Source organism: Chenopodium quinoa, unplaced genomic scaffold (genome assembly GCF_001683475.1).
Source record: "Chenopodium quinoa cultivar QQ74 unplaced genomic scaffold, ASM168347v1, whole genome shotgun sequence".
Taxonomy (NCBI): Eukaryota; Viridiplantae; Streptophyta; class Magnoliopsida; order Caryophyllales; family Amaranthaceae; genus Chenopodium; species Chenopodium quinoa.
In genome coordinates, this window is record NW_018743783.1 from 2,760,621 (window position 1) to 2,775,228 (window position 14,608).

General features: G+C 34.2%; 1 long non-coding RNA gene and 1 pseudogene across 1 annotated transcript; one reads left to right on the forward strand and one right to left on the reverse strand.

Moving 5' to 3' along the window:
- Positions 1 to 1,403: 1,403 nt before the first annotated feature.
- On the reverse strand, positions 1,404 to 3,591 carry LOC110684750 (annotated as a pseudogene).
- Positions 3,592 to 8,127: 4,536 nt separating this feature from the next.
- LOC110684780 lies at positions 8,128 to 8,437 on the forward strand. Its single transcript, XR_002503818.1, has 2 exons — positions 8,128 to 8,203; positions 8,323 to 8,437. It is a non-coding gene; the product is annotated as an uncharacterized LOC110684780 (long non-coding RNA).
- Positions 8,438 to 14,608: the final 6,171 nt, after the last annotated feature.

Genomic DNA, 14,608 nt, shown 5'->3' on the forward strand with positions numbered 1-14,608 from the left:
GGGATTCATGGAAAATGAATTTCTAAACAAACAAAGGAAAATGGGATTCTTGGAAAATGAATTTCCTTACAAACAAACAAAGGAAAACTAAACCAAATTTGAGTTTTCCTCCAGAAAATGGATTTCATTGAAATTCATTTTCCATTAGAACCCATCAAAACAAACGGAGCCTTAATATGAACACCTTCTAAAGGTTGTATAATTACAAAATAATCAAAAGGTTGTATTATTAAAAAAGAATGGGCCAAAGGTTGTATTATTTTTGGCAATTTTTCCTAAGATAAATTCCTAGTTATCTTTGATATGTATGTATTTTGTAGAAGCAAAATAAACATAATTTGGATCAAATAGCAAGACACATTCTATATACTACCTCCGCTTTATATTACTTAGGGGTGGCAATTCAGGTCAACAAGTCGGGTTCAGGTCAGATTTCGGGTCGATTTCGGATTTTGCTTAGAAACTATAAAAAATAATGTAAAATTGAATATTATTACGAAATATGAATTTTAGGTCAAATCGGGTCGACTTCGGGTTGTTCGGATTCGGGTCGGTTCGAGTTCAGGTTTCTCTCAGTAATTTCGGGTTGGGTTCGGGTCGGGTTAGGGATTGCTAGCCCTAATATTACTCGCAACATTTGCCAAAAATGCCCGCTTCACATTACTCGCAACAAAGTGATTTCTTTCCTTTTTCAAGTAAGTTGTTTTGTGTGATTTTACAAAATTACCCTTACTTTTTTTTAAACACCCTAATTAAAAAAACTGATTTTATCTTATTAACTTAAACCCTAACATTGATTAACTTAACTATTTCCACCATAATCAATCCCCTTCCATCTAAATTCATCATCATCCCAGCCACCTTCATCATTCAACCACCTTCATTTTTTTTTGAAACCATTCAACCACCTTCATCATCCTTCATCTTCTTCCTCATTCCATTATTTTTCTCTCTACCTTCATCACCAAATTTCTTCATCTTCTTCCTCATACCCATTGTTTTTCTCTCTGCTCCTCCAACCCCATTCTCAAGGTTTTTCCAAATCTGAGGGTTTCGTGGGTTCGCGAGATTGGTGGGTTCGTTGGGTTAGTGGGTGCACTGGCTAGGTGGGTTCGCTGGCTTGGTGGGCTCGCGGGATCGGTGGGTTCGTTGGGTTAGTGGGTTCGTTGGCTTGGTGGGTTCGCAGGTTCGCTGGGTTAGTGGGTTCAAGGGTTTTCCAGATATGTGGGTTTTCGTGGGTTGGTTGGTTCGTGGGTTTGGTCGATGTTTTGTGCGTCTGGTGGTGGTTGGTTCGGTGTTTTGTGCGGCTTGGTGGTGGTTGGTTCTGTGTTTTATGGCTGGGTTGTGGGTGGTTTCGGTGCTGGTGGTGGTGGTCGTGAGTGGTTTCGGTGCTGGTGGTGGTGGTGGTGGGTGGTTTCAGTGCTGTTGGTGGTGGTGGGTTAATTATTTTAATTTTTGTTAATTTTTTTTTGGATTGGATTAATATTTAAGTATATGCCTTTATTTTTCAAAAACTACACTTAAGATCTTTTGCCTAGGAGTCAGTGCGCAACATGTTTGTTGCAAGTAATCTGAAACGAAGGTGATAGTTTTATCAAAATGCTCTCATAAAAACATATACTAAGGCACTTATCATACTTTCATTAATAACATCTAAAATCCAATCATAGAATAACAACATTGTTAACATATAAATAATCTTGTTGGACATCCATATATATTTAATGCATGCCTCGAATTAAATATGATAAGGAGTTCCAATTATATATAAATGAAAAGATCTGAAACTTAGATTCTCAAAAATTAAATAAACAAGAAATGAAATATTCCTCAGATGATCCAAATGGGTGTCCTATAAACTAACTTTTAAGGTTATATAGTCAAATTTATTAAATTTAACAACACGTGAAAATAATACAACTACATGGCCCAAAGTAGTATTGCTAATAAATAACATTATTATTGGCACATTGACTTTCATTTTATTACATATACTCACTAATATTCTATTTTGGTCAAGGTCAATTTAATTCAACACACTTCTCCTCCATAGCAAAACAATACAAATTTGCAAACAAATGATAATAAAAAATTTAAAACCGAAATTTTCGCCTCAACCATGCTTAGGCTAGGTAGCAGGACCAGTAGTAATTGCACATGCACAAATTTAGTGATCACACATGTGGTGGAGCATATTTAGGCGCAGGTGGTGGCGGTGGTGGTCGGCGCGGAGGTACGGGCACATATGGAGCATAATTTTTTGACGGAGGTGGGGGTGCTCGCCGTGGAGGCACCGGCACTTGTGGAGCATTGTATCTTGTAGGAGGTGGTGATGGTCGTTGTCGAGGTGGTGGCCGCGGTGGTGGACTTCCTACACAGTTGCAACTTGGAGGGTGGGATAGGAAGGCCTTACACTCTGTAGAAGATTTTTGTGACAAGTCTTGACAACCAAAAATGACAATTATTTTCATCATTTTTATCCATAATCATTAAGCACTGAATCGGCTCTTTAGTAATGTAATTATTAGCATAAGTGAAGTTTTCCAACTTAGGCAAATTACAAATGCTGGTTGGAATTTCCCCATAAAATTTATTATTTGCAACATTAAGCTGCTCTAAGCTCTGCATCCTTCCCATACTCTCAGGCAATGTGCCGGTTAGATCGTTAAAGCTTACGTCGAAAACGGTAGCTTTGTTCAACCCCCCAATACTTGTAGGTAAACAACCTTTTAGCCCTATGTTCATGAGAATAACCTCTTCGAGGGTTCCTCCCATTTTGGCAATTTCTGATGGGAAACACCCTTTAAGGTTGTTGTTAGCCACAACGAGCACGGAAGCAGGGGAGTTTCTGATGGTGCTAGGAAGGGGTGAGGAGAATTTGTTGTTGTTTAAGAAAAGTGCATCGAGTTTTAAGTTAAAGAGTTGAGGAGGGATTACACCCTCGAACTGATTATATCGAATATCGAGGAATTTGAGAGATGGAAGATTCAGGAAAACAGAAGGAAAAGGGCCACGGAACAAGTTGTTACTTAAGTCAAGCTCAAAGAGAAGCTTGCACCGCGAAAAGAAGGAAGGGATATTACCGGAAAATTTGTTTGAACTGAGGTGAAGGAGCGCAAGGTCAGGTAAAAGGTCGAGTTTATCAGGTAATGAACCCGAGATGGTGGCGTGGTTAAGATCAATCCCTGCAACAGTGATGACATTGGCATTGTCTGGCGCTGGTGCACAGAACACCCCTTGGTAGCTGCACACATTGCTGCCTACCCAGTTCGAGGTAAACCCGAAAGGGTCAGAGATGAAAGTTTTCTTCCATGCTTGCAGAGCAGTGAGTGCATTTTGAAGCCTAACACCTCCTGATGATCGTTGAAACGTTGTAGTTTGATTGAATGATGAAGAACTACTTTGATTCGACGACCATCGTTCAAATGATGAGCCATTTTGATCAAATGATGAAAATGAACTTGTTCGATTTGATGAAGATTGTTCAAATGAGGAAGATTGTTGTTGTAGTGAGGGAGTTGGGAGGGAAAGTATGACAAAACTAGTAGCCCAAAGGGCTATAATTAATGTTGGTTTAAAGTAATAATTCATAATTATAATGATATTAATGTTTGGGATGAAGAATTTCTATGTTTCTGCAGATATATATAGAGGGAGTTTGTGTAACAAGTTTGACTTGAAATGTGAAGTGCAACGAAAGCTCGCACGTAACAGAATAAAGCAAAATAATTATGCATATGATATAATATGTTATACCTATATCTTAGGTTTATTTTATACAAGTAAAACAGCTGTAATTTATTTTTAATAGGTGAGTTATTCATTGTCAACTTTTCTTGTAAATATAATATTTGCTATGAATAAAAAACAAATTATATTTACTCTATATTACAAATTATTGATCTGTGCACCCAATGAAGATAAAAGCTAAATTAAAAGAAGATAAAGAGTAAAACAAAAGATTACGAATCCTTAAAAAACATATGAGTTAAAACGAATGAATATGAATCCCAAAAGCAACAAAAAATATGCATTTAATTTTTAAGTTCGTATCAAAATTATATCTAAATAAATATAGTTCAAATCCAAGATACATATATGTTCATTTTTATATTATTCAAACGTGAAAAGAACATGAGTTGTATTAAAAATAATATGAATTATAACAACATATAGTCCAAAATTAAAGATCAGAACATATGTTGTTACTTGTTATATATTTTGACCGGATGCAACATGAATAGTATATGCATCCGAGAGTGCACTATGTATTACTCCACATTCTTTTTTTTTGGCACCATTTGTAATTTTGCTCAATTTAACATGTAAACATTGTCTTTAACTACGCAATATTAAATATAGTCGTATGAAAGATTGATTTCTTGAAACTATTATTGTAGACACCAAAACGTGTTTCCCAAAAATCAAGCCTGATGATGAAACGTACATCATGCACCGTCTAATTTGGTTCAGTTGCATTTTCCAAGCCATTTAGCCTCTTCTTTAGCCAAAACCCTTTAATTTCTTTAGTAAAAACCCTGATTTCATAGCCTTAGAATCTAATATATATATATATACACACATATATATATATACATATACATATATATACATATACATATACATACATATAAATATACATATACATACATATACATATATATAAATATACATATACATATATATACATATATATATAAATATACATATATATATATAAATATACATATATATATATATATGAATATATATATATATATGAATATATACATACATATATATATATATATACATATATATATATATATATACATATATATATATATATACATATATATATATATACATACATATATATATATATATATATATATATAAAGTAGACATTTTTCAAAAATATTCGGCGCGCCACATAAGCAAAGATATTATTTTGACCAATAAATAATTAGATATATATTCTATTTAGAATAAAAAAATTGATTCGCCACTTAAGAAAAATTAACGAATGAGATTTATGAATTTGAATTCAATTTCCATGTAATTAAAAAACCACGAATAGTGATTGAGGATTTTAATAGTTAAAAAGGCAAAAAAAATTATCTTTTGATATTAGAGATTTTATCCAAATATCCGATAAATATAATGTAAACGGAATTTTAAATTTTATTTTACTTTTAATTAATTCAAGTGTCATCAACAAAATTGCATTAAAAATAAAAATTATACATTTCTAATAAAAATTTAATCACAGTATTATCAGGATTTATTAACTAAAAATTTAATAATTAAAAAAACTTAAACTTTAAGTGAAAAAAAAAATCTTTGTTTCAATTCCTCAATTTATGGAAAAGAAATTAAAACAAAATTAATAATATTATAGAGATCATATATCAAAAAAAAAAATTATTACAATACTAAAGGGAAAAAATTTAAAGATTGTAAGAGCAGTATATATATATATATATATATTCATGAGATTTCAGAGCGCCACGTAGGATATAATTTTTTAACGCGCCAGGTAAGATTGTAAATTTTAGTTATAGCCAATTAAAAAAGAGATTTGTAATTTCTTTTAGAATTAAATAATTCAAGTGCCACTAGTAGAAAAAATGAATTAGGCACCGCACATTTCGCACCGGTTCTTGAAAACCGGTGGCAAAAGAAATGGGCGGGATTGGGGAAATGACTTTTCGCACCGGTTCCTATTAATTCGGTGCGAAATCATCTTTTTCGCACCGGTTTGAACCGGTGCGAATTACAAACGAAAAAAAAACGGAAGAAAGAGATTTCGCACCGGTTCTAACCAAACTGGTACGAAATGTTTTAAAAAAAAACCGGTTTATGGCTTTCTTTCTTCTTCTTTCTTTTTTCCCCCCTGCTTTCCCTCTTCGTTCTGCTCTTCTCTTTCTCTCTCGTTTTCGCATCTCCTTCTCTTCCCGAACTCCACTCCATTGAAGCAGCTCGCTCTCTCTCCATTGAAGTGGTTTACGAGCTTTCTCACTCCACTGAAGCAGCACATCCTTCTCTCTCCATATCTCTGGCCTCCATTGAACTCACGCGTGCTCTATATTCTCCATTGAAGCCGATTCTGAGCTTTCTCACCTCCATTGAAGCAGCTTCGAGGTAAGATTTTTCTCGTGGTCTACTTAATCCCTCGAATTCATTCGCAATCTAGGATTTATCGTTGATTTTCTTTTCAATTTAGTAATTATAGGGTTATGGTAATATAGGGTTTGTCATTGAAGCGCGCACGGCTACACCTCCACCACAACGACCTTCTTGTCACGGCGGCACGGCCTCGAACAGTGGACCTGGTGTCTGGTGAGCTTGCCTTTCCGGTTTGTGTTACTTGCTGTGCATTGAGTTATGCTCGAGTTGTTATGTCTTTCAACTTTGTTGATAATTATGATGTGCACTGAGTTGTTCATTGAGTTATATATGCTGTGCACCCCCTCACCGTTAACTCCAAAGACAAACACCATTGCCACCAATGTCACTTTCAGTAGAACAAATGCTCTGCATCAGTTTTGCATTCTTGTCGCCCTTGAAGTCTTGAGTTCTATTAGTTTTTGTATACTGTTTGATATTGTTTTGGTTTGGTTTGGTTTTCTGCTCTCTAGAAGATGATTGGTTTGTGTGAGTCGTTGTCTAACATGTTTATGAAATTCCTGTCGTCAAGATATTCTTCTCTTTTCACCACCCAATTGTGTTAAACCATTGCACAACTTCAATTCGTTTTGTTAGTTTCATTATTTGAAATGTTGTCTATGATCATGAGAATGTGGAAATATGTGTTGTTTTTTTTTGCTCAAATTAAATAAGGAAGTGCTCAAATATGTAGTCTTTTTGTAAATTGTTCGACGATTGAATATCTAAGGTTATTATATCAGTTAGAATTTTTTGTAAGTCTCTCTTGCCTAGCATTACAAAGATCAGGGAGTATAGGTGGTAAAAACGATTTGCTTTACATTTGAGGTTACTCTCTATGGATTGATAATTGGTTTTTGTTGAGGGATTCCTTTGCCATAACCATTCATCTTCGTTTTGCATGCGTGTGTAATGTGATAAGTGATGTGCAGAGCTGAGTAGTGTTTCTTAGATTTCAATGTTCTGTTTGCTATTGAATTTGTGTATCAATGTTATTGGTTGTTATAAATTTAAATGTATGCTAAGTGTTATTGATTTCTCATTCTTACTGATGTTCCTTGTATATCGTATGCTGATTATAAAATACTTTTGATAGTAGCTTGTGTGAGACAGAAGCATTTCTTATTGGAGTTTCAAACTACAGGTCCAAGCAGTGCTCTTGCTCCTTGGAGAACGTGAGACTCATGCTGGAGTTCCAACAACTGAGGTTGCTTTTGGACAAGACAATAGGGTAATACTTTTAAAAACAATAAATAAAAAAAAAATACATACAATAGGTGATTCTGGTGAAGCTTGTGAGAATGATATAATAACCTGTTTCCTATATATATGTTTTGAGCTGATTTTGTAATAAATTTGTAGGCCACTGGAAGTCCTGCGAGGAAATCCATTATATAATAACCTTGGTTAGGTTTCGGGAGAAAAGAAAAGAGAGGTGTTTTGATAACAAAATCAGGTATACTATACGAAAGGAGGTTGCTCAAAGTTAAGATTTTTCTCTAAGTTTTTTTTTTTCAGTTTGATATTTCTTAGTCAGTTTACCAAATTGTTATGGCTATGCTGCTGTATTCACTGTTGGTTTGTCGAGAGTTCTATTATTATCTATGCTAAGGAGGTCATAGATATGACGTAGAACTTGTGAACTCATTAGTTGTCACACCAAATGTTCACACTTATAAAGATGTATCAGCTTGTTCTGTTGGCTCTATGATCCAAGAATTTGAATTGCAGCAAATTTTTAGTACGTGTGCCCGAGTCCAACCCGTGAGGTCTGTAGCTATCTTCACTCATATATAACACCACACATCACAAAGTACATGTAAACACATTCTTTACTTGAACCAACAAGGCAGACAGAGACTGTAAAAGCTGAGGTGATTACTTTTGCCAACTCAAGGGATTGCTTCTTGACACCAGTGTGCTTTATTTCTATTTTCTATTTCTAGGATGCACCGCAAGAATGGCCAATTTGCATTTTGAGAGAAGGTTCGGCATCTCTCAATTTGGAAGCTAAAAAGAACTTAGTGGTTGGTAGAAGCCTGGGACCAGAAACTGTGTGAGTCCTTGTTAATTTAATCCCCGCTCCTCCTATATGCACAATGTGCTGAAGGATAGTAATTAATTTATCTCCGAATTTCTGCTTATTCCCTTTCTAATTTTCTCTATAATTTCCAGTTCAAACAAGTGTCAGCATTGTGGTATTAGTGAAAATGATACACCAGCAATGCGACGCGGACCAGCTGGTCCAAGAACCTTGTGCAATGCTTGCGGACTGATGTGGGCCAACAAGGTGTGAATTCATAATATTGTATTTAAAATGTTTTAGAGTTGAGATTCTTGAGAGAGAGAAAATGTTATAATATCAACATATATGCATTGAGCTTTGCGTAATTAAAATAATGTGCTGTAGGATAGAGGAAACCATTTGTGTAGGATTCTGTCTGTGTAAAATGGTCTATGTAGTCTAAGTTTCTGATACTAAGGAGCGATTATGTTGCTAGAGAAGAAATTATGAGCCATATTTGATAATTGAAACAAATTTGGTTGATAATTGAACTATGAAATTGAACCTATTCTCCCATTATTACTACTGTTTAATTGGAAATATGAATTTGGACCTCTTCTCCCAACAATGAACAATGATACAGTTAGAATTGGATTCATCTCAATAAATTAATCCAAAAGAAAATCGTTTTATGGTTTATATGTTGTATTTATAGGTAGTGTGATAAATAATAATGATCAAAGTTAGCAAGGTTTGATCTTTGATGACTGAATATTATTTTGAGATGGGATGAGTGATACTTGAAAACAATCATCAGTTTGGTAAGAGGCGATTTGCAATATAATTCATGGTTGTTCGCATATATCTATCTTTTCTGATGTATGCTTGACAAACAGACATTGGATTTTATCAAAGTCTTTATTTTTATCAATTAAGAGATGTCTTCAGGATTCAGGACAAGGTAATCTTTATGATCTATTCTTGACTTGTGCTGACCATATATGTCAACTTAGGCCATTAGAAAAAGATAGGAGGAAGTACTTCGCATTACGTATCCTGTTATAAGGTAATCAACTTTGTAATGCACATAATGGCCAGAGTCTTAGAAGTGAGAACCACTAATGTTACAAATGCTCTTGAGTGATCTTTGCTGACTACGTAGTAAATTTTTATTCTAGTCTGTTGGTGCCTTGCATATGATGGATTATTCTTTCTGGCATTGAATTTTTTTCCCATAAGTGATCTTTAGAAATAGCAGAGCGCCACCAGCACAGCACCACAGCAGAACCCAGCAAAAACAGCAGCCTGACCCAGAGCAGCCAAACCAGCAAGCAACACAGCACTACAGCAGAGCAGCAAACACCCAGCACAGTCTGACCAGAGTAGAACAGAAACACAGCAGCTTAAGAACTCAAACCAGTCACCCAGCCAGCCTGAACATAACAGAGACACAGCCATAGAAGCAAACAGATGTCCAGCCAGCCTGAACAGGATAGAGGCACAACAGTGCAGCAGAACAGAAACAACCGCACAACAAACAGCAGAGCAGCCTGTCAGCCTGAACACATAACAACACAGTAGCCAACAGAGCAACCACCAGCACAAGACCAGGACAACTCCTGGTGGAACTCAGACAGTATGCTGTTTTTGAAGAAAATATATATGTTAGTGTTTATATGTCCATTTTTTTTATATATACGTTAGTGTTTATATGTCCATTTTTTTTTTAGTTTTTTAAACTGTAATATTACAAGTTATTGAAGAAAATATATGTGTATTATGTATATTATTATTATATATAAGTATTTGGTACAATTTAAGTGAAAAAATACAAAAAAAAAATAAAAAAAAAATTATTTTTTATTTTTTTGGGGCACTTTTGGCACCGATTTTGGAAAAGAACCGATGCTAAAAGTTTTTTTTAGATATTTTTGGAGACTTTTGGCACTGGTTCTAAGTAAAAACCGGTGCGAAAAGTTCGGTTTTTGGCACCGGTTTTCCCCAAGAATCGGTGCGAAAAGTCATTTTTCCCACCGGTTTTGAACCGGTGCGAAATCTATGGGGTTTTAGCACCCCCCAAATCCAGCCCGGTTCAAAACCGGTGCGAAATGGGGGGTTTGAACCGGTGGGGAATTCTTATTGTCGCCTAGTGTGCCACATAAGCAAAATTAACAAATGGAATTTTAGAGTTTAAATTGATTAAATATAAAATATTATCTTTTGACATTAGGAATATTATCTGAATATATAACGAATAAGAGGAAGTTCACAATTTATTTTACAATAAAAAAATTAAATGATTTCCAATGAATAAAATAACAAGTTTTATTAGATAATTACATAAATTATTTATTTTAAAAAATACAAACAAATCGTGCATTGCACGGGCTTCATCTAGTTATTTTTATTTGTGTACTAGATTTATGCCCGTGCGATGCACGGTCTCTATCAATAGTTAAAAAATTAACATTAATATTCAATTGTAATAACAAAAATTTTAATACATAATATTACCTATTTTTTTAATCTTATATAATTAAGGTTCACACACATATAAACATGGTATTTTTTGTAAAATTTTTGTTTAAACAACAAAACAAACCAATTCTTGAAGAAAAATATACAGAAAATAAAATGTAAAGCTATATGTATTTGTTTGACCAACTGTTTTTCAAATTGTGTACACGGTGAAACATATGATCTTCTAGGCTTCCATCATCCTTTGTAAATCAATCGCTGATCATGCCACTTGATAAATGGCATGATTAAATCCGCCCCCTTATAAAATTAACATCCTTGCAAAATTAACTCTTAAGACTGACTTTTTAATTATGATCACCGTTCACCGCATTCAAGAATTTCATGGTGTTCAAATTCTAAAATATGCTTCTTTACTTGCAAAATTTTTACGTTTATTTGTGTGGGACATTAGATGAGTTTATATAGGATTGAAAAAATACTAAATTTAAAGTGGTGATAAATTTTATTATTAGATATGATAAATTTTATTAACGTACTTAATCTTTTAGCCGAATAAATAATTAATGATGAATATTTTTTTTTGCTAGAAAAAGAGAAAAGATATATTTTTAGTTTCAAAGATTTTTTATTTATTATTAGTATCTAATCCAAAGCTGATATTTTTTTATTTGAACAACTGATATATTTTTTTAATTCAACGTGATTTCATATTTTTTTTATTAGGATTGTTTTTATAAAATATTTTATTATAATCATTTTCCAAATTTCATTATTTTTTTATCTAATCCAAATTATTTTAATATTCATTGAACGTGAATTTGACTTTTTAAGTTTAATAGTATTTTTTTTTATATATACGAAATTAAAAAAATTGTTTCTTTTCTCATATTTTGATAAAATTTCCAATATAAAAGATAATATTTTATTTTATAATTAATTTAAACCTTTAATTTTAACCCTACGTGGCGCTTTAAAATAATAATCCTACGTGGCATAATCCTACACGTAACACTCTAAAAATACTAATTGTACATTACGCTCTAAGAATTGTTTAAAAATCAAAATCCTATGTGGCTATCTAAAATCTTGGAAAAAAAACTCCACTTTTATATATAATATATAATACTACCTCCGTTTATTTTTAGTTGATACCATTTGACTTTTACACTATTCATAAATTACACTTTGACTAGTTTTTGTGATATATAGCTACGATAAAATATAGTCAAGTGGGATCTTGTTTGAATCATCTCAATGTATATTTTATTAATATTCACTTTTTATAATTTTACAATGTAAAGAAATAGAGATATTAATCGTTAAAATAGTGCGTTGGCAAGCGTGAAAAAAGAAAGGTGTCAACTAAATAAAAACGAAGGTAGTATATATTAGATTATAGTTTTTGATAGAATATATGTATTATTTTGTAAATATTTTTGTGTACATCTATTATTTCTTCATTGTCGTAGTGTATACATATATCTCTATTATTCAGTCATTAAAAGGACATATAATCATGCAATTTCATTGTAAAGATTTAATTTTATTCAATTAGATTAATTTCAGTAATGCAACACTCTTGGTATATAATTTTCATTTTTACTATTTAAAAATATGTAAAGTCATATATTATTTTTATAAAAACAATTTATTTGTAATTATATCTTGTATTTTTTTATTTCTTATTATCATTAAATTATTTAAACAATATAATATACATGTAAACTTAATCTAACTTAGGTGAATAATAATATACTACTAGAAATAGGTCGTTTTCCGACGAACTTAAATTCCGTTGGAGAATTTGAAAATTCCGACGGAATTTGGGTCTGTCAGAAAAATCCGTTGGAAAAAATAAGTTGCGACGGAAAATCCCTCGGAAATATTCCGACGGATTTTTTTCCCTCGGAATTTATGTCTTCCGACGGAATATTCCCTCGGAAAATATCTACCGATGGAAAATTCCGCCGGAAGCTGTAAATTCCGAGGGAAAATAAATCCCTCGGAACATATTAATTTCCTACGGGTTTTAATTCCGAAGGAAATTTCGACGGATTTTAAATCCGTCGGAAATTTCTAACGGAATTTACCCTATTCCGACGGAATTTTATTAAAAAAAAAACCTAAATCTAAAAACACGGAAATCTGACCCCCTCCCCCCCCCCCAATTCTCTTTCTTTCCTATTCTCTCTCCACACCCCTCTTCTTCTTCTCTCTCCTCTCTCCTCTCTTATTTCTCTTTCTTTCCCTCTCCTCTACCTGACTGTTATTCTTCTTCTCTTCTCATCCCTCCTTCTTCTCTTCTCATCCCTCTTTTTCCCCCTTTCTCTTTCTTCTCGATCTCCTTATCACTCCTCTTTGCAACACCACCACCACTACAACAACCACCGTCCGCAATAACCGCCAAGAAGAACACCACCGCAAGAACCACCGGCTACATCAAGGCTGCGCAAGAACACCACCACCGCAACAACCTCCGACAACACCAACACCGAAGAAAGATCTACATTTAATTTTGGTTAGAATTAGATCTAGTTTTATTTTGTTCAAATTTTCAATGTATAACTTTTAGTTTTTGAAATAATTGTATATTTAAGTTAAATTTTTGCTAAATTTTGAACTGTTAAATTTCAATGTATATTTTTGTTAAATTTCGAATTGTGTTGATTTTAGATCTATTTATTTAATTTTTAATTTCTGTTTTTTAATTTATGTTATGAATTTTGTTTAATTTTTTTTTTCACGGGTTAAGGGTTTTTTTGGTGGGTGGTGTGGTGGGTTCGGGTTGGTGGGTTATGGTGGGGTTAAGGTGTGGTGGGTTAGGGTTTGGGAAAAGGTGTGGTGGGTAACTGTGGTTAGGCGTGGTGGGTTAGGGTTTGGGTTAGAGGTTTTGGTGGGTTACGGTGTGGTGGGTTACGGGTGGGGTTAAGGTGTGGTGGGTAGGGGGGCAGTGTTGGTGTGGGTGGGTAGGGGGGTAGTCAGGGGGGCAATGGGTGGGGTGGGCTGGTGGTGGTGTGGGTGGGTAGGGGGGTAGTCTGGTGGCGCTGGGTGTGGGTGTGGGTGGGGGTGGTCTGGGCAGGTGGGGTGGGGGCTGTTTTTTTTATTTTTTTTATTTTTTTTTTGTTTATTTTTTCGACGGAATTTTCCGTCGGAATATCCCGTCTCCGAAGGAAAATTCCGTCGGAACATCTCCACCACCGACGGAAATTTCCGTCGGAAAATATCCCACTCCGACGGAAATTTCCGTCGGAACCTTGCGACGGATTAGGTCTTCTGACAATGCTTTTCGACGGAATTCCGTCGGAAATGGGCATTTCCGATGGAATTTCAGGGTTTTTCGACGGATTTTTTCCGTCGTTGATTGACTGTTTTCTAGTAGTTAATGACACAATCTAAAATTCTTGGGATAGAGACCTTAATGTATGTGTTGCTTTATTTCTGGGATAGAGGTCTTGATGTATGTGTTGACTTGACGGGGTCTTCTCCTTTGACACAATCTGGGTTATCTAACTTCGTTCCTGGTCGTGTTGTGTCGGCTGCGGCTCAGCGGAAGCGAGACAAGTATGAGGCGCGTTGCAGGGCTATTGGCTATGGTTTTCTTCCTTTCTCCTTTTCTTCATTGGGGGAATTAGAGAATGATGCTGTTGCGTTGCTGTAGCGCGTTCAGGCGTTTGCTAGGACTCTGGATATTGGTGCTCGTGCAGCTGCTCACATTATTCAACAGGATCGAGTTCGCTGTAGCTAAAGGGGTGAGAGCCCATATTGTATCTCGGTTCCCCACCAATTTCTTGTAAATCGATTGACTTTGTAGGTTTTTGTTATAATAATAATAATAATAATAATAATAATAATAATAATAATAATAATAATGATTTTTTTTTTTGAAAAACTACCTTTTAAACTCCAAATTTTGCGAAAACCTACCTAATAAAAAAATGTTGTAATTAAGTACCTTTTAAACTATAAAATGTTGCA